At 47.5% G+C, this 20,963-nt stretch overlaps 1 pseudogene; it reads left to right on the top strand.

Moving 5' to 3' along the window:
• The window catches only part of LOC147728181 (uncharacterized), a 61,081-nt pseudogene extending 41,368 nt beyond the window's left edge, over positions 1–19,713 (top strand).
• The last annotated feature ends 1,250 nt before the right edge of the window (positions 19,714–20,963 follow it).

Raw genomic sequence — 20,963 nt, 5'->3', positions numbered from 1 at the left:
CCCGGAGAGAGACGCCCTCAGTACTGATCCCCCAGAGCACAGCCAAGAAGGGCCCGCTCAGCTCCAGGACCTTCCAGAACTGGCCCAGTGGCGTCAAGAGGGTGGACCCACCCAGGAACAATTCCGGCAAGAACAGAAGACCTGTCCCTCCCTCAAGGAACTCCGACAGCAAGCCCTCGTCCAGAGCGCAGGAGACACCGCAGGGGCACACTGGATCTATTGGGACAATGACCTACTATACAGCGAGCAAAGAATTGCTGAGTTGGGGGCCAGCCGGGTGCTGGTGGTGCCCCTCCGCTTCAGAGACTTCCTTTTGAACTTAGCGCACGATGTCCCCCTTGCTGGACACTTGGGACAAGACAAAACGTACAACCGCCTGGTAACACACTTTTACTGGCCCAAAATGCGAAATGATGTCTCCAACCACTGCCGGGCCTGCCCCACCTGCCAGGCCAGCGGGAAGAGCGGCCGAAAAATCAAAGCACCCTTGCAACCATTTCCCGTCGTCACCACCCCGTTCGAACGGGTGGGAATAGACATTGTGGGACCCCTGGACCCCCGAACAGCACAGGGGCACCTATTCATCCTGGTCCTGGTGGACCACGCCACCCGCTATCCCGAGGCCATTCCTCTTCGGACTGTAACAGCACCCGTGGTAGGCCGAGCCTTAATGGGGATCTTCTCTCGAGTGGGCTTCCCCCGGGAAGTCGTCAGCGACAGGGGCACGAACTTTATCTCCAAGTACATGAAATCTCTCTGGCAGCAGTGCGGGGTTACCTACCGGTTCACGACCCCCTATCACCCGCAAGGAAACGGACTGGTCGAGCGGTTTAACCGCACTCTCAAGGGAATGATCATGGGCCTGGGAGAGCCCCTACGTCGCCAATGGGACGTGCTGCTCCCGTGCCTCCTCTTCGCCTACCGAGAGGTCCCCCAGAAATCCCTCGGTTTTAGCCCCTTCGAGCTCCTGTACGGACACCCTGTCCGGGGCCCCTCAGCCTGGTCAAGGAAGAATGGGAGATGGCCCCCCAGAAGACCCCTCCAGACGTGTATAAGTACCTCCTGACCCTCCGCAACCAGACTCGGCGATTCAGGGAACTCGCCAAAGCCAACCTTGAGGCCAGTCAGGAGGACATGAAGAAATGGTACGATCAACATGCCTCCTCCATTGAGTTCGAGCCCGGTCAGCAAGTATGGGTGATGTCTCCAGTCGAACCTTGTGCCTTGCAGGACAAATGGACAGGACCCTTCAAGGTGATTGAGCACAAGGGCCCTGTCACCTACCTAATAGACATGGAGTCCCCCCGGAACCCCCTCCGGGTCCTCCACGCCAACAGACTCAAACCCCACTTCGTACGCTCGGAGCTCAGCCTACTGATGGCAACAGATAGTGGGACGGAAGAAGACTCCGAACCCCTCCCTGACCTACTGAGGACCAGTGAAAAAGATGGCTCAGTGGAAGGGGTCCGACTCTCCGATGCCTTGTCCCCGGAACAACGCCAAGACTGTCGGGCTCTTCTGCTGCAATTTGCGAACCTGTTCTCCCTCACCCCAGGGGTCACCCCCTGGTGCCTTCACGACGTGGACACTGGGGATAGTCCACCTATCCGACACAGGGCGTACCGAGTACCGGATCGGGTGCGCACCTGCATCCAGGAAGAAGTCTCTAAAATGCTCGCACTAGGGGTGATCGAGCCATCCGACAGCCCCTGGGCTAGCCCAGTCGTCCTGGTCCCCAAAGCTGCCTTCCCGGGCGCCACGCCCGAGCTCCGATTCTGTGTAGACTATCGGGGCCTGAACGCTGTCACCCGAACCGACGCTCACCCCATCCCCCGGGCAGATGAACTGGTTGACCGTATGGGGGCTGCCTGCTACCTGAGCATCTTCGATCTGACAGCAGGCTACTGGCAGATCGGCCTCACTCCCAGAGCCCAAGAACGATCCGCCTTCTCTACCCCGGATGGCCACTACCATTTCAAAGTGATGCCCTTCGGCATGAAAAACGCTCCAGCTACTTTCCAACGACTCGTGAACCAGGTATTGGCGGGCCTCGAAGAATTCAGTGCTGCTTACCTGGACGATATCGCTGTGTACAGTCGTCACTGGGCCGACCACCTTCACCACCTCCGAGAGATTCTGCGCGCCCTCCAGCAGGCCGGCCTCACCATCAAGGCCAGCAAATGCCAGATTGGCCAGGGGTCCGTGACCTACCTCGGACACCAAGTGGGGAGCGGTCTGGTGGCCCCCCTTCAGCTCAAGATCGCTGCCATCCAGTCCTGGCAGCCTCCTGTCACCCAAACCGAGGTCCGAGCCTTCCTGGGGCTCACCGGATACTACCGGCGGTTTGTGAAGGACTATGGCAGCATTGTGGGGCCCCTCACAGAACTCACCTCCAAGAAAAACCCCAAAACCGTCAACTGGACTCTGGACTGTCAAGCGGCCTTCGAGAAGTTGAAGGCCGCCATGTGCACCGCCCCCGTGCTCCAGGCCCCCGACTACAGCCGGGAATTCATCGTCCAGACGGACGCCTCAGATCATGGCATTGGGGCAGTACTCTCTCAACTCAACGCCGAGGGAGTCGATCAACCAGTGGCCTTCATCAGCCGACGCCTGCTGGCCCGAGAGCAGCGCTGGAGCACCATCGAGCGGGAGGCCTTTGCAGTAGTATGGGCCCTCAAGAAACTCCGGCCCTACCTCTTCGGTACCCATTTCAGGGTACAAACAGATCATCGACCCCTGCAATGGCTGATGCAGATGCGGGGGGAGAACCCAAAACTGTTGCGATGGTCCATCTCCCTGCAGGGGATGGACTTCACTGTGGAGCATCGCCCTGGCCAAGACCACGCCAACGCGGACGGCCTGTCACGCTTTTTCCGCCTCGGCGAGGAGAGTACCCAAGAAGATGGGGGGGACGCATGTTGGACAGGCCTCGTGAAGGGGCCGCTCCCTCCCCGCATCATAAGACTCGAACACCGGCTCTCCCGGTGTCACCAGAAGAAGCACCCCGCAACCCGTCCCCAACGGGACGCCTGCCCCCGAACACCCCGACATCGGCCGGACCGGGCCACCACCGGCAGCATTGCCCCGGCCCAGCCGCCATCTTGGACACTGCACCACGAGGCCGCGTGGCCTCAGCTCGACCCCAACCCTGGGCCTGGCCAGGCCCCGACATCGAGGCACCACCATCCACCCAGGAGGTGAACGGACCACTTGGTAGGTCAATGGGAGAGAGGAGTGTCAATGGCTCTCCCCCCGCCAGGTGCCGATCGCCCCCAGCCTCCCCGGGCGCTGGCTCCACCTCCCCTGCTGGGTGTCTGGACTCCCTCATCCCGGACCTCCCGACCTCCAAGAGCGAGGGTCCGGACATCAAAGGAGGCCAGACCTATAACTGGGGCAGCTCCAGAGCAGGAAGGCAGTTGTATCCTGGAGTCGAGAGACACCTAGAAGAACTCATCCTTGACGGACTGCTGGCGCTGCCACAGCCCTGCCTTGTGAATCATCGTCCTGCCTGCTGGCGCTGCCGCAGCCTTCTGCAACCTACATCTTCGTCGGGACCTGCTGGCGCTGCCGCGGCCCTCTGCAACCTACATCTTCGTCGGGACCTGCTGGCGCTGCCGCGGCCTTCTGCAACCTACATCTTCGTCGGGACCTGCTGGCGCTGCCGCGGCCCTCTGCAACCTACATCTTCGTCGGGACCTGCTGGCGCAGCCGCGGCCCTCTGCAACCTACATACTCGTCGGGACCTGCTGGCGCTGCCGCGGCCCATCCTGGTGTGAACCATCGTCGTTGCCGGCTGGCGCTGCCGCGGCCCTTCTCAAGTGAGACTTATCAACCGAGCCTGCTGGCGCTGCCGCGGCCCGACCTTCCAGAACTCCGAGCTCGAGGATTGTGAGCTATCCATCGTACCACCTCAGTACCAGACCGTTACCAAGACTGTCCCGCTACCCTTTCCCTTCCAGAGACTAGAATTTAGAGGACCCTTGTGTCCCGATCTCACTGTATCGCTGATATCCTTGCTTCAAGAATCGTATATAAAGAGTGTTAACCTCATCCTTGTGTGGTGGCCATCTGTGGGGGGGAAGTTACTTGTCTGTACGATCGCTGGAGACGGTCTTCTCCGGAGGCCTCTCCCCTTGTCCTCGGCCGACCCTCCAGGTCCCCGTCTAACAGTGCCCTAGGGGCACGTCAAACCATATACTAAGTAAGTGGATTGAGAAAGTCGATAGAAGGAATGGAGCTGTCCAGAGGCTGTAGATTCGCTGGGACTACACTACCCTAACCTTAGGTAGGGAGCAGGAGGCCCACGGGACGAGTGCGCAGAGTGTGAACTCACACGCGAGATATGTAACAAAGTCAATGGACACTACAATTTAAGAAAAGGTAAGTAATAGACAGTTCTGACTAGTTAGGACTAAAACGACTGGATATCTGGACACTAGGAGAGTCAATCTACCCTTGAGCACCGAAATGCTCTTGTTACCTCACCCACGGGCTGCGGGTGCACAGGTGCCAACGTGTGTCGGATTTCCGCGTTGAAGTCTATGGAGCCTGGAGGAAAAGAAGCTGCAGGCGACCAGGAGGAAGATGTCCGGAGTGATCCAAGGGTGGATCAAGGAAGATAAAAACCTGAAAGCAGAGGAGACAATGTTCACAGTCACTAGCCAGTGACTGGAGTGAAACCAGGAAGTACCCAGATGATGTTGTCGCGATCAGGTGAAGAGTGGACGCTTGACTCTGCAGCCACGTGGACCAGGAAGGGTCTTCGACGACAAGGATGGAGGCACAAGCTGTCTCACGCAGGCTCTCGCTGTCAGCGTTGTTGGTTCTGGATTCGGCATCAACAGGCTTTGGCAAAGGCAACCTACTCGGTGAGTGGTAAAGGCGTCTGGTGCGGACCAGGAGGGTCCGGGGTGCTTCTCCTTTGCAGGGAAGCAAGGGTCAGTCTGGAGCAACCAGACCAGCAGTGTGGATTTCAAGGATCATCGTCTAGGAGGCCACTAGCCAGCTGGCAAGTGTCCAGACCAGGCATCGAGCAGCAATCAAAAAAAAGGGCTCGTCGGACTCTGAAGTCTCGTTCCGGCAGGAAGGACGACAAAGTGAACCTCTAGGACGCTTGATGATGCCTGCTTGTACAGGGTGGTCACTCCTTTGCCACAAGGGAGATTTGTTCAGTCTTTTGAGGAGCAGAACATCGAAGTCCAGAGTTTCTTCTTTGTAGATTCAATTCAGGATATTCTAATTTGGAATGGGACCAGCTCCTACCTTTATTCTCCTAAAGGGGGCTGTACTGTGACTAGGTCCCTCCTATGGGTGGGAACAGGAAGCGGGGTGGTTACACCCCCTATCCTTTGTCAGGTTACGCGCCAAAGCTGAGGCTGGAGAGCCCCAGCAACCGGTTTGAACCGGGGTATGCACAGGGACACCTTGTGTGCCCCAGGCATGTCTCATTCCTTTCAGCCTGGCCTACCTCAATACACAAAATCCTGTCTGGGGTGGTGCTAACACCTCCCAAGGCAGGAAACCCTTTGTCCAGGCCTCCCTCACTGGAAGGACTCCCAGCAGCAGGAGGTCAGACTCGTGTCTGTGGTGGCAGCATCCATTTTGTGATGCTGAGGCTCGAGTTAACTTTAACCGGGGTTCACAGTTACATACATGTCGTGTCCCTCTAAAAGGGTGGAATGCTACCCCCGTTGCCAGAACTGGTACGGGGTAGTATTCCAATTCGTATGACACCTTACTCGACATGTTTTGATAATGCTATGCCAAAGTTAGCAATAACCGGAAGGATTATAATGCACTTAAGAGTATATGGTATAGCGTTATCATGGAAACAGCTAAAGGACTTGGTTCCGAAAGCTGCAGACAGGCTCAGCTCATGCTAGAGCACCATCTCACATAATTCAAAGCACTCTGCCTCCAGGATTGTTAAGGCCTGCCATAGGAGTGACTTATAGGAGTATATGTGTCCATTTTAGGGTTAGATATACGTATACTATATCTACAGCAAAGGGTGATTACACCACCTTGCCTCAGCTGTGTTACCAGCCAGTTGTGTCAGTTTTGGATGGCCAGCCAGGGCTGGCATAATACATGCTGCAGCCCCTGGTAGGCCTTGGGTGCACTTATGCCCTGGGTACCTATGGTACACTGTACAAGGACTTACAAGAGTGACCCAATACCAATTAGATATGTACCTAAGGTACATGGAGTCCATTTTAACAGAGAGAGCAGGAAGCCTGGGGTCCTGGATAGCAGAATCCCAGGCCAACTATGTCGAAAACCAGCAAAACACTAGGCAAAAAGTTGGGGGCAACCATAGTCAGATATCCACCTTCCTACAACTTACTTCGTCCTTTGACCAAGAGTGCCAAGAAAGGATCTGTAATCCTTTCGAGCAGCACCAAAGTTAAAATACCTGGAAACCATCACGGGTGACAAGCAGCGCTCTACAAATTAACCTTGCATTACAAGAAACAATTTATCACATTTATGGAAATCAGTGGACTGCCTCACTAGAGATGTACAATTCAATCCACTCATGGAAATGCAAAAGTGATTCGATCTCTCAGCAGGAAGAGATAGTAATAAAAGAATGTTGGAAAACTCCTTGTCCATAATGCATTGCAGAGTTAATTTTCGGAAGAAGCCCTGGACCAAACCTTTCATCATTTGTTCTGTAAGAATCCGTAAGAAAGGAGCTTATTTCACCCAAACACATTCCAGTAGTGACTACTATGAAGAAAAATACTTTGAACAACAGAAATGTAATAGGCGAAACCTCTAAGTGTTCAAAGGGAGAATCTTGTATAGAAGAAGAAGTCAAAGGCAGGCGACAAGTAGTAGGGGAAAGCACATTCCTGGAAAGTACTAAGAAAAATCCTCGTCAGAGATGTGTATTCAGAATCTGAATAGAAAGACCACCCTTAGGTTCCCAAAATGCTAGAATGGCAGCCCTTTGTAATCAACCAGTTGCCACATACAGATCAATATTGAAACCATCCTGCATGAACTGGGGCAGTAACACAATGAGGTGGAGACCGAAGTAGGCGAATACACCAATCAGAGAAGGAGATCCAGTGATGATCATATACTCATCTTGTGGAACATTCTTTGAAGTGTGAATACTGCTGGAAAGAGTTAGAGAGACGCATAAGTGTGAAGTATTGCCCTAAACATCTCCACGCTGCCAGCTTCAGGCAAAACCAAGAGGCTCCTTCCAGAAGAGGATGGGGAAGAGAGGATGGGGCATTTGGCAGAGCCGACTTTTTGCATATTACTATGTGACAAAGCATCCGGTACTAAGATTTCCTACACCAAAATGGAAGATCCACTGCCCCTAGTGCATCTTCTCTCACAATTCAGTAAAATAGCTAAAAGAGGAACAGCAGAACATAGGCCAAGAACACTGAATGGCATCTGTCACAGGACTCCTTGCAGAGGAAAACAGGAAAAAATGAAGAAATAGAGCACTGAATCTGTCTGCAAATAGATTGTTTGTTGGGAGTGTTGAACTGAATGCAAAATTCCCAGATGCTCAGGGGAGACAGATCAAATCTGGGAGGAGGAAAATACTCAACTTCCTCTGTTTGCCTTGATGAACATCACTCCTCTGAAGAACACTTTTGAGTGGGAAAGAACCATCCTTTCAGCTCTTGAATGAAAGAAGGAGAGAACCAATCCTTGATTGTATATTTATGTATGCCTTGGCCACCATAGCATGTGAGTAATTCTACTGCTTTATCTTGAGTATTTGTGCACAGGTCTATTTGCTCTATAGACCCCTCAGGTTTCATCTAAATTGAGAAAATAATGAGGACTTATGGAGTCCAGTGACCCTGGACTATCCAATTTCACCCCACTAATCCAGACTTCTGTGATGACTACTTGCTGAACAGGAGGACAAAGAGCAGGGATGTGGAATTCCTATAGCCCGACGCCCAGGACATATTGTTTGGGGTCAAGGGCAACACGTTTCTTGTGTATTTTGTCCTTGGGACAAGTAGGCCCAACCCCCTGCAGCACAAAGCCTTTGGCTGCCAGTTTGCAGTACCACATTATGGATCAGGGAAGGGGGACTATTTGCAGTTAAGGTAAAATTTTTGTTAATGTTGTTCAAAGTTGTATTCATGGTTAATTAATTGAAAGCCTTTATTATTCGCATGAGTGCTCGAAAGTAAATGTTGTAAGCTCTGACTGCACTACTGACAGTGGTTCCAGTATAAAAATGTGTACACAGGTTTTCAAAGTTTAGAAATATGAGGCTATGTATAATGCTTCCAGAATGCTCTCTGATTTGATGCCAATATTTGTAGAAGCTTGAAAGCAAGATTGATGAGTGTTTGCTCCCAAAAATAAAATTTTCAAAAAAAAATGAAAGCAGAAAAAAAAAATGTTCTCTGAATTACTGTTAAATTTCAGGTACCCTCGCAGCATCATTTAGTAACATGTGTTGATGCATGCTAGTATTTCCCAAAAATATTCGTAATGGAAAATCAGTGTAACTAGTTCCAATAACATTATGGGAAACAAAAATAAACAAGCACTGGTAAAGCCAGTGGATCTGAAATTGGTGGTCAGCTTTTTAGTTTTGTCAATTGATTTGGCATGGTTTTTGTAAAACCTTATTGGTGTGGGAGCTGCCAGGCCCTCACCATTATAATAAACATTGGCAAACGCATACATTGTTTTTGGTATCAAAAAGCACACACCGCCACAGTAGTTACTGGCACTGAACAAAACTACCTTGTTGAGCTGATATGCTCCTTGTGAAACAGCAGAATGCTGTCACTCACAGTGAAGCCAGCCGATACAGAGAGAGACACCAAATTTTAATAAACACAAAAGGTCATGATCAATGCCAGACCAAATTAGGGGCCCAATTATTATCTGAAAAGTGCACCCATGTCCTTGCATTACGTGCAGCTTTATGGATTTTGTGCATTCCCAAGAATTTACAGAAGTAGGTCAAGAAATAGTACTCCTAAAAAATATTTGTGAACTGCATTTTAGCATGAGCAACTGTGCATGTGTAGATTTGCTCATGCGAAAATCTGAGTGTTTGCAAGTTCACTTTCCCTCCAATCACTTTTTTCCCAACTCTGGAAGAAGGTTTACGTCTGCCATTGTCAGGAGTAAATGTCCTACATTTCTCAGTATGGGAGAAGATTAGTGAAGAGTTGTTGAAAACCCTTAAAACATGCAAGTTAGTAGGTTTGCACAGACTCAAAAGGGCACTCTAACCCTGGAACAATTGCTTACTTCAGCCCCAGTATGTAGATCTGCGGAAACGTGGCAACATAAGGGAATTGCAAGTATTCAAACACTATTATGGTATGAGCCCTGGCAAAAACAGAGAGGCTATATCAGAGATCTTATATAATGAGATTGCTGCCATAATTTGTCACCGCACTACATGCCACCAAAGGGATACGTTGATTTTGTTACAGGACAAGTAGACTTATGAAGCAATCTGCCCCATGGACAAGTAGATATTTTATTAAATTCTACACCCCTGAAAGAGAGACCACGGCTGACAAAATAAATGGCAGGGAGTAGTCATCATTGATTAACCTACTTTGTAACTGGAATTGGTTGCTTCAAAGTTTCTCAATACTGGATCCCAATGCAGCATAATCTCGCCGAAAGTATCCAGATGGTGATGGAGCCCATACTACAACAAATAAAAGCTGCCTAAATAAAAGACAAAAGGAAAAATCAGTGACTACTTGGAATCAAACAAAGCTACAGGTAAAAGAAGTGTACTCTTAAATATCATAAAACCCCATCATGTCCCCCAACATGCAGAGCAAATCCTTGACTGAGGTGCAGTCCTGTTGCAGTAGAAGGGAAAGCCTTTAACACTTTGATCCCTCATGAAGGAGGGAGGAAAACAAAGCCAATGTTTGTCTGGAAGCAAGACCCTTTGCACTCTTAGTTCTGCTAGGGGTGAAGGTAAAAACTGTGTAGGTTAATAAGAAAACAGGGAGACTGAAGTATGTGCAGTTTGAACAGTGTCCCAAGAAACCTAAGCAGAGATGGAACATAAACTAGAAAATTGCCCAGGTAGGGATGAATCCTTCTGCCCTCCGCATGTATGGCGAAGATTAAAGGCACCAAAATCTGTGTGAAAAAATACAGGAGCTCATTTTAGGATTAAGGTAAAAATGGAGAATTGACAATATCCTACTACTACACACAGGAAATGCTGGTGGGAAGGCATCATTGGTATGCTGCGTAGGAGGGTGGGTGTTATTTGAGGCTTAAGAAATGCCCTAGAACCCTGAAATCAGGGTTTGTTAGAAGTTGGCTCAGATCTGCTGTATTGAGAACAAATGTAAGGATTAGTGTTGTTTATCAAAGGATTCAGCACTAGAACCAAAGTCCCATACATACCTGTGTATGCCGGAGTGTTACAAATTCTTCTTAAAATGACTCGCCAAGTAAAATGAGATGAAGCAAAAGCATATGTAGCAGCCAATTCTTCTAAGTCCTGCCCACTTTCTAGTCACTCAAACGTAATTGGTGCCCAGCAGCCATCATTCTGCATGCTGCATTGAAGCATTCAAGGTGTCAAAAGGTGGCATCAGATAGAAACAGCCTGCATCTCCACCCTGGCTAGAAGCTGGGAACAGATGTGTCTCACCAGCACCAAAAAATCATTAACAAAGAACTGAGAAGTCTACACTGCATATATCTCAGCCTTCAAATATACTCTTTATGGCTTCCTGAGGGTGACATCTCACTTCCTGTCCACCTGTGTGTGGTATCCACACTGTGTAACTAGGAAAAGATCTTCAATAAGGGCTACAGATTGCATTTGCAACAAATGATCCAAATGCAAAAACAGCGCTATACATGCCATCTGCATTGGGGAAAGGATGGAGACAATCCCTGAACCCTATCCAGGTGTGTCTATTTTCGTAAAATGATATTCCGCACAGATGAATTATTAGGGAACTTAGACAATGTAAGGGTATAAAAGAGTAAGGTGTGCCGGGTCCTTTACATTCTCCACCACTTCAGCCAAGGGCCGCAAAACACAACTCATTTGCAGTGGCGGTTTTACCTTGGGGGCGTTTGGGTGCCGCCCTCCCTGCTTTCTCGCCGTGCGAGAAGGCAGAAACAAATGGTAAAACTTCCTGTTTACTCGAGCCTCAGGGCAGGGGGGAGTGGCTTGCCCACTGTTGTGAATACGGACTGTTTGGACAGCCTGAGAGGCTGTCCAAACAGACAGTATTAGCAACAGTGGGCAAGCCGCTCCCCCTGCCACCTCCCACTCTCCGTTCTGCACCATGCAGACTAGGAGAAATGACGTGTTTAGGGCAGCCGGCCGAACCAATCAGCGCCGGCTGCCATGGAGGGGAGGGAGGCTGCCTGCAGCCTTCAGTGACGACTCTGGTGACGAGGCATTCAAAAAAATTCAGGATGGCGCGCAGGAGTCTGCAGTCTCGGGACAGGACTCGAGTCGAGAGTCAGAGCGGGAAGCCAAGCCAAGGTAAGTTTTTTTACATGTATTTTATTATTATGAGTCAGTCAGTCCGAGTCTGTTATTATTGTCGAATTAGAAGCAGCGTCCCTTGCCAATGAGGTGCGGCAGACTGCTGCTTCTTTTGAAGTTTTTGAAGAGTATTTTTTAAAACCCATAATTTAAATCAAGTGCATGGCAATGCGCGATACTAACTCTGACTGCGAGATGTGGTACAGTCAGCTGGGAAAAACAGTCCAAATGTGAAGGTACCCCCCACTGAGCGTGGAATCGTAAAATATATTTCAATTGTGCTGTTTTACACTTGCACACTGGTGTTTGAGTTTGACCCACGAGGAGCATAATTTTCATTATAAAATCGGAACACTCTGACTGCGAGTAGGCCTTTGAGTTGTTCCTGTATGGACTTTTCTCCACCGCCAATTTTACGCCCCGCCTATTTCAAATGTCACCAGCCGCCACTGCTCATTTGTTTATGAAAAAGGAGACACCGTGCACCTTACTGTTATGTCACTGCTCTAAGTGTGTTTCCACATTCCAACCCAAAAGAAAGTTAACATTCTCTGCTATATGGCTACCTTATTTGAAAGAATCAAACAGCCCTGTAAGGTCATAAAAAGCATATTTATAAAATTAAAATAACCCTCCCTTTTAAGGGGCTTCCTTTAAACAAGTGCAGCCATGCAGAGGCGAAGGAGCCCCCAAGCACTTTGTTTATGGGGTGCGAGTAACCTTCACTGACAACATTTTGAGTAATGAAGGTTTTCTGTGAGTAATCAGACTAACATCCTTTTTGGGAGGAAGCAGGCCGGATTGCTTTCAATACCTCTTGCATGGACAATATATTTAGTTGAGCCTGCAGGTGATAAAATATCTGCTCCATATCTAACTCCAACAGGCTCCATTAGTAGCTCAAGTGAGCTACAGTACTTTTGAATTTTGTATTTTCCTATCCATTAACACAGCAGCTTCCCTGAACTATAAATAATAACAAAAGAAACCATTTGCAAGTTTGATACGTAGCTTCTTGTCACTGAAACGTTTATTGGCGTCGCCATTAATTAGCTGGGCAAAAACACACCATTGGCCATCGATGGGGTCAATTGAAATAGCTGTATGATTAACAATCAGGTGTTTACCTTACCTTAGCGAGAACATGCAAAATTCCCATAGTTAATGAATACTTTCCAAAAGGTTTCCTTCCTTTGGCAGAAGTATGTGTTAATAATGTTTTGCCTCGAGAGCTCGGAGCACGAGTCTGTTGAATACAAAACATTAAGGTTACAAGGGGAAGGTAAGAGCCTCTACACCGAGGGATCACGTTTTCCCGCCTCAAGTCTCCGACCAGTGTGACGTGCCCTTCAGGACAAAGGCGCCTGATTCTTGAACACATCTGGCACTTCAATGCAGTCGCCTGCTGACTGTTCGTTTTTCACGGCTAATTGTATACATTTCCCACTCCCCTGGGAAGTCAGTAAGAATATGATTTAATTTCATATCAAGACCTGCATATGCCAGTCTTCACTTTTTCCACTTTCAGCAGAATATTAACATTATGTTCCCGTCACAGGAGAGCAACAAAATATTTGTGAGCAAGTCGTGTCGCACTTACTTAGAAATATGCCTCAATTTTAATTTTTTGAAACAGAAATTGCCTCATAGATTGTTTTCTGTTCACTTGACACGTTTATATTATCTATGTGTTTTTATGAAAATTATTTGTACTTCGAGGTGAAAGAGGGGGATTAATACAAGCACAGTTGCTATTTTGCATACATTTTCGATTTGTAGCTTCATTTCATTGATGGAATTCAGCTAAGCCCTTTTTTGCCACATATGGTTCAGTTGCGTTGCTTTTCGGTCTGAACCTACTGCTGTGGTTGCTGGAGTCCAGTGGTGTCTATTGTTTACTGTTTATTCCACCTCATTCCTCTTTCACCACTATACGCTTTGTCCCTTTATCACAATTCTGTATGTTATTTTTTAGCTCTTCTTTTTTCTTTTTGACACTGTTTCCTTAGCTTTCTCTTCCTCCCTTTTCTGCCTTTTGCTCTCTTATTCTGGATGAAAGTTTAATGATGAAAAATAAGTCAACTTGTCCAAAAATGAGTCTGTGCTTATCACTAGCAACCACAGAAACAAATTAACCACTGCCGACCTTGGATCGTTTGTGTTTTTGTCTGATTATCTTTTGGGTGCCAGGACTCTCTTCCCAAGGTTGCTACTATTTTCAAAGGGTACTGGGAGCCATGAGGTGTACAGGAAGCAGCACAGCTTTAAGAATGGTTGTCACAAGGGTAGACTACACTAGTAAAGATCAAAAAGACGTCCTGAGAAAAGAACTTCATTCTCTTATGCCCAGGGCACAAGTCCTAAAAAAAGAAGTGGGGGGACTAACCTAGTTAACCAGTATGCAAGTGACGTCATGGCACATTACATCACGGCGTGTGGCATCACAGCGTGTGGCATCGCAGGAATTAACATCACAGGAAATGGCATCACAAGAAGGGACATCATATCTTAAGCCTTCACATATATCTTTAACAGGTCTATCATGTGTGATGAAGCGGACTTTAGAGATAAGTTAACAATCTGTCTGCAGATTTAAAACTCCCATAATTTTTAATTCACTAATGAGTGTTGCATGTTTTTGTACTAATTCAACCTAGAATAATGTGCACCGACATAAACATTTGGGTTTAATTATATGTGCTCTTGACGTGTTTGTCATTTTGTTTTTAAATAATATATTTACCTTGTCTTTTGTATTGTCAAACATTAATTGTGGCTGATTCAAATAATAGCGTGTGCATCCTCTTAAATGTGCTTTTGTTTATGTTGTGTCTTTTTATGTGACTGTGCTATGTTTGTCTTTTGTATGCAAAGCTAGGTAACATAGACTAATGGGTTAATATTAGTCAAGGGGGTGGGTAACAGAATAATTATCCTTTCCTGAATTAATTATTGTCTTGTGTTTCCTTGCATACTAGAGTCATGCTAAAAGAGGCCTGTGGCCTATTTCTAAAATGGATGTTCGAAGTCCTGTCAAAGTTGGGCCTTGCACAGCAGTGATTGAAAAGGAAAATATTTTCTTCAATAATTCTTTGAAAGTTGCTTGTAAAAGCAAGGCTGCGTGGAGCATTGAAATAAACTTTGTTAAACTTTCATTGCCAAGGACAGGATGTGTAGCGGCAGAAAGGCTTGGACGGAGGAAGCAACGGATGAATTTGCTTAATGTTGCGAGTCTCGGAAGAGCCTGTGACACTCATAATCTATGAACAATGCCGTTCTTGAGGAAATGTGGTTTTTTACTATGAAATGAAATGAATGAAACTTATATAGCGCACAACTTACCCTGGGGCATCTCCGCGCTTGCTTAGGGAACCCGTCCTGGTATTCCCCTGTGAGATAACCCTGGCAGGGTATCCACAAGGTGAAAGCCAGGCATCCCACCGCGAGGGGCCGTTGTGGAGATTAAGCAAGCTATTGCCCAGAGTCGCAGAGTGTGAACCCGTGAGTCGAGAAGGCACCGGAGCGAGAATTAACGAGTCCGTGGAATTTTTGAGCCCAAGACCCGCCGAGGCGGGGAATTGAACCATGGTCCAGGGCCGAACTCAATCTCCAGGTCTGCCACCTCTAACCCCTGAGCCACACTTCTCCACGAAAGGCAAACGACTTCATCGAAAGACATTTTTGACCAATCGTGTTTCGTGTCGCTCGGATATTTGTATTCTTTTAGTTAGTTTTAGATAGAGAAAAGTTATAAAAATTGCCCCCTTGGAAAGAGCACTGTTGACTCGTTCCTGTGCTCGGGAGATGCTGCCGGATTTTTGACCCACGTAAGAACCTTTCTAACTTATGTTTTTCCCTTTAGGTTTCTTTAGTTAAGTTAGGGAAATAGGGTTTAGGGAATGAGTTTTCAAAAGTTTTAAGCATTTCTCGTACTGATTTGATTTAAACTGACAGTCTAATGTGCCTTTCTAATAAATAATGCTGCTAAATAAATGCTAATAAAGATTTAAATTCCTTAAATGCTCTTTGCTCGATAAATAAAGTTAATAAAATAGATTTTGAAATGACAAGCTGGTCTTGTTTGTTTCTTTAAGTTACCATTAGTTAATCCATTGCCTATGATTTTGACTTAATTAAATGTTTATTAAGGTGTTTTGATTAATTAGGTCATATGATTCAGTTGGTCAATTCATGTCTCAGACACTTATGGGCCTAGTGAAGAATTTATTAATATTGGTAAGTAATGTGGTGTAGAGTTGTACATTTGAGACTGAATTTCTTTTGGCCCGCTGGATCATGTGTATATTTGAGCACATTTGGAGTGTGCATGCAAACCCTCCTGATTTAGGCAGAAGATTCACTCTTTTGCAAGCTATACATAAAACAATGTTGCTTTTTGTCAGCGTAAACTTAAGCTTCCTGTACCCAAGGATTGAATAAACAAACTTAAGCTTCCTCTACCCAAGGATTGAACAAACAAACTCTACCGCCAGCCTACTCAACCATGCATAATATTCAATAAGCAGCACATTTCCATGTAGATGTGATTGCTTCAGCTGCTTGCGCTCTCTGAAGGTGAGACCACTCCTATGCAAAGTATTCGTACCCACCTGCACTCATTTTAGGGGATTGGGACTAATTGTTCACTTATAGACCATCACCCAAAGCTAGAGTGAAAGACAGAAAGGGAAGAAAGGAGAAAGATAAGAAAACAATGATGAAGGCAGAAAAGGGGATGTAAAAACAGCCTGCAAGAATAAGCAATTTTAGGGTAGTGAAAGAAAAAGGTTATGGCATCCTTGACATTCAGCATTAGGACCCTAAGAAGTTTGGGACTCTCTGTTTGTTTTTACAAATTACACATTTCCCCCTAAAATGTCACCTCCACATTTAGCAGCAGACATCTCTCATGTACTTATTGTTGGCATAACTATATCTAAACCATCCTGACATTTACCAGCGCATCCTGACAGTTTACCCTGGAATCAGGACCATCAGAATGCCCACACAAAGAATGAACCATACATTTCAAAGTAAGAGGTATCAGTTCCACATCAAAATAAGTGTAAGCTGCACAGTATCCAAGAATGAAATGGAAATGGTGACAAAGGTGACTCACAAGAAAAAGGCACATGCAATTCCAGTCCCATTTAGAGCTTTTACTAGTTTGCATAGAAAAACTACCCAAGTGGGTAGAGGTAGGAACAGCGAGAGACACAACTAACTATTGCCAGTAATCAGAATCTACTTTGCTCGCTAATAAGACCTCTGCATATTCTCGACATGTTACACTGCCAACATGGTGCACCAGACACGGCCTACTTGACCCACTTGTTTTCAGTAACACTGACCCGTGGGCTCACCAATTCACTGTAACCTCATCCTGAAGGAGCCAGCCCTAGGTAAGCACACATGATTTTTCATTTTATAGATAGCATAACTCTGTATTACATCATTCTCCCAGACCTAAGAGCATCATAACAGCAAAGCTAACCTGTTATCTTGTTTTAATACAGTACACTGCAAACTTTGCAACATCGCTGCAGTAGGTAGGTGTTAGAAGGGCAAAAAACACAAACCAACCCATTCGTCGGAAATGGTAACAACTTGGCAAAATAACAAAGCCATATCCAGCACACTTGGATTTCCAGAGTTACAAAAATGCCACTTCTCTTACTTTGAAGGAAAACAGCTCTACAAAATTTATTGATTTGAACTGGTAAATAAAGCACGAATTTCAAATGTTTGGAAATCATTTTCGCTTGTGGTATGACTGATTTCGAAACTTCTGCACAAAACTGAAATATTTGGGTCATGGAGGAGCAAGCAGGATTATGCAAGGCAGTCCTTATTTGAAGCGAAAACTGCACAGTTGCGGCATCTGCCTGCCACCCACACTTCAACTTAATTTTCCAAGAATTAAAGACAAAGCATTAAAATGTGATGTACAACAGGAGGTATAAAGATATGTCCATCTAATGGCTGAAATGAACAATGGGAAAGCAGAAAACTTGTGATCAATCCCAGCCTACCGACTTGACAAAATTCTTTGATCCGAGCCAAATCTCACTTATTTTTGATGAAAAAGGCTATAATGTTGTACCATCTATAATAAGAATATAGGATGTGGGGAAAGGAGGAACCAAAGTGGTTCAAAGCCAGGCAGAGATGTTTGATGCAAGTTTGGCTACAAGGTCCACCTGTCTCCATCCCTTCATGGAGCTCGACATAGGACGCTACTAAAGAAATGCTAACATAGTAACAAAATGGGTCGGTATGTATGACATGTTATGAGTATGGCGAATGGAAGTTTCACAACTGAATGCAAACAAATAGGATACTAACGGGATACTTGTGAGGACCTGAAGAAAGCCAACCAGCCCTGTGAGGCATGGGTGCGAGGGCGAAAAATGTTGACCCAGGGTTACAGAGGATAATCATTTCCTTAGTGCATCTCCACCTATTTTTAACTCTGTCAGGGTATCTGGACGAGGACTCTATGATAAAGCATGCCACTTCGAATTCCAGTGGGTGAGTACCCTTTTAATACCATAGGGTGATCCCCTTGGGCTGTTATAGAGAGATAGGCTAAGCACAGTAGGGGTTCACTCCTGTTGTTTTTCTATGGTTAGGTGTTTGTGAAAGTGAGGAAACACTGTATCACTTCTCACTCACTCCTTCTTGGAATATAGTAATAAGAATCTAAGCCTTGAGAGGAGGAGCTTAACGCGCATCCAAGATGGTCGCGTGAGCACAGGGCTCCCCGGACCCTCGCCACCCTTCGCAATCTATCCTGAAGTTATCCTGATTTCTTGGACGGATTCTTTGAGATGAACCTCGGCTGGGTTCATAACTCTTTTCAAATCTTAAATCGGACCTGGGCAACCGAAACTGTGTCGATCTGAACTTCTTGGGCCCACCAGGAGGCAATCCGGGGACTGGGCGACTCGTGGATCCGGGACGGAATCGAACAACAACGGCAGTGGGGTCTCCTCAGTTGCCCCTTCATCACTTTCGGTTTCGTTTCTGGATCCCGACACGGTCTGATTGTGAGACCGTATCCCTCGGCTCGGGGCCTTTCCAGCCTCTAGCTAATGCAACCACTGCCTTGACTCTGCAGCCGTTTTGATCACCTTTGTACTTTTGTTTTGGCAGTACGAGCCGGCCTTTGGGGTGTATTGGTGCCCGGCCTGACGGCGGCCATTTCGACCAGGTCTCGCGGGCCCCTCCGGGGCGCATCTTCCAACACGGCTGGTAAGGGTGACGTTGAGAGGCGGAAAACGAAGGCACCTCTTCGTGGGGGACTGGTCCAGACTAATGTCATTGATCGCTACACTCAGCCCAAAGGATCCCCTGGACTCTCCAGTTGTACCCCTGAGGATGCCAAAGAAGACCTTTCCGCCCCTGTTGATCTGTCCCTGCAGGACATCATGGGCGCCATCTCCAACATGAAGGAGACCATCGGTCAGCAATACGAGGCACTGGCTCGTAAAATCGTCACGGTCGCCATCGATGTCACCCTGATTAGGACCGACCTGTCCAAGACCAATGAGAAAGTGAAGTCATTGGATCTGAAGACTTCCAGCCTCACGACCGATGTGTCGGAACTTCAGACAGAAGTTGGTAACTTGAAATCAGCCAATGACTTGATGTCCCATCGGCTTGAGGAGTTTGAGAACAGGGCACGACGCAACAACATTCGCGTCATAGTAGTGGCAGAAAATTCCGAGCCTCACTCAGTAGATCTCCTGGTCGAGGATCTTGTCCTGAAACACCTTTCTCCCTCTGGACTCAGCAAGTTTTTTGCAGTGGAGCGTGCACATCGTGTGCCGGGTGGAAAGCCCAAGCCGGGTGCTCCCCCGCGGCCCATCATTGCAAAACTCTTCCACTTCAGAGATCGAGACGCGATCTTGCAGGCTTCAAGAGTACATGGCCCGGTAAACTTCGAGAACTCCTCTGTCAACTTCTTCCCGGACTTTACCCAACATGTTCAGAGACAAAGAATGGCCTTCCAGGGGGTAAAACGACGGCTTCGGGACCTCGGCATGAAGTACGTGATGCTCTTTCCTACTAGGCTTCGAGTGGAGTATGAGGAGCGGACTTTCATTTTTGATCGGCCGGACAATGTAAATGACTGGCTGGACACCCTACCTGGCCAAGGTGATCGGACGGAGCACCCTGGCGGTGCCGAAGGTGGTGAGCCTACTCGGAAGTGACTTTTTCCACCTCTGACCTCCGAATATTAGGCTCTTCTCAGCTGGGTTCTATTTCTTTCCTAATATGTTTTATTGCGGTCCACGTCTGGGTGGCGGGTGGCGACGGGCCTCTTTCCTCCTCCGGGGTCTTTTTGTAGAGTGGGGTTCTTAGGGCGACAGGCACACTGCATGTTGGGGTGGCATTTTGGTCTACTGCAGGGGTGCAGGGAGGGGGGAGTTGTAACAGGTGTTAGTTGGGGGGTGGTTTGGGAGTGTGTTCTTTCCTTTCAAGGCGACAAATTGATCTTTTCCTTGCTTCAGGTGTCTGGCTCTTTGTGGGGTGACCCATGCTTTACTTGTGGGGATGGGGGGTAGTGGGTTGAGGTTGATATCATGGAATGTCAATGGATTGGGGGATCGTATCAAACGGGGTGTTGTGTTGCAATATTTGCGTCGTTTGTCTCCTGATGTAGTACTCTTGCAGGAAACGCATTTGGTGGGAAATGTGTGTCATGCTTTAAACAGGTGGGGTTACCGACTGGTGGCACATTCGGGGTTTACTACTGGTTCCAGAGGGGTTGGTATCTTGATCCGGTCTTCTCTCCCCATTGAGATAGATAGTGTTATCCTTGATGATAGAGGGCGCTACGCCGCTATCACCGGTAGGTGGGAGGGTAAAACTCTTTCCTTGGTTACAGTATACATTCCCCCAGGTCTTCAGACCGCTACTTTCTCTGATGTTGGCCGGATGATGCTGGGCCTCCCCTTCAGTCTCCTTCTTATGGGTGGGGATTTTAATTCTGTGCTTTCAGGCGGGTTGGATCACCACCCTCCCAGGACGCTTCCCACTTCCCAATCTTGTTTTGGTGGGTTCATAGACACTTTTGGCCTGGTGGACTGCTGGAGGTTAATGCACCCGACGCAATGTCAGTATACCTTCCATACCGGGGTTCATGGGAGTCTATCAAGGCTTGATTATGTCCTTATGCCTGGGGTCTAGTCTTCCTATGTCGGGGGGATCAGACATTTGGCCCGAGGTATTTCTGATCATTCTCCTTTGTGGTTTAGTTTTGACACGGGGACACACGCCGCGTGGCGGATCGCCCCATTCAATCCATGGTATTTGCGCAACCCCAAGACCTGTAGTAGCCTGATAAAGTCCCTAGACTCTTCCTTCCTGGAAAATGAGGGGTCTGTCTCGTCCTCTGTGTCACTGTGGGAGGCATTCAAAACTGTCATTCGTGGTCAGGCCCTATCCTTAATAGCGGAGA

This window comes from Lissotriton vulgaris, chromosome 3_1, assembly GCF_964263255.1.
Source record: "Lissotriton vulgaris chromosome 3_1, aLisVul1.2, whole genome shotgun sequence".
NCBI lineage: Eukaryota > Metazoa > Chordata > Amphibia > Caudata > Salamandridae > Lissotriton > Lissotriton vulgaris.
The sequence above is the reverse complement of the archived record's forward strand: the minus strand, read 5'-3'. Positions and strand labels throughout refer to the sequence as shown.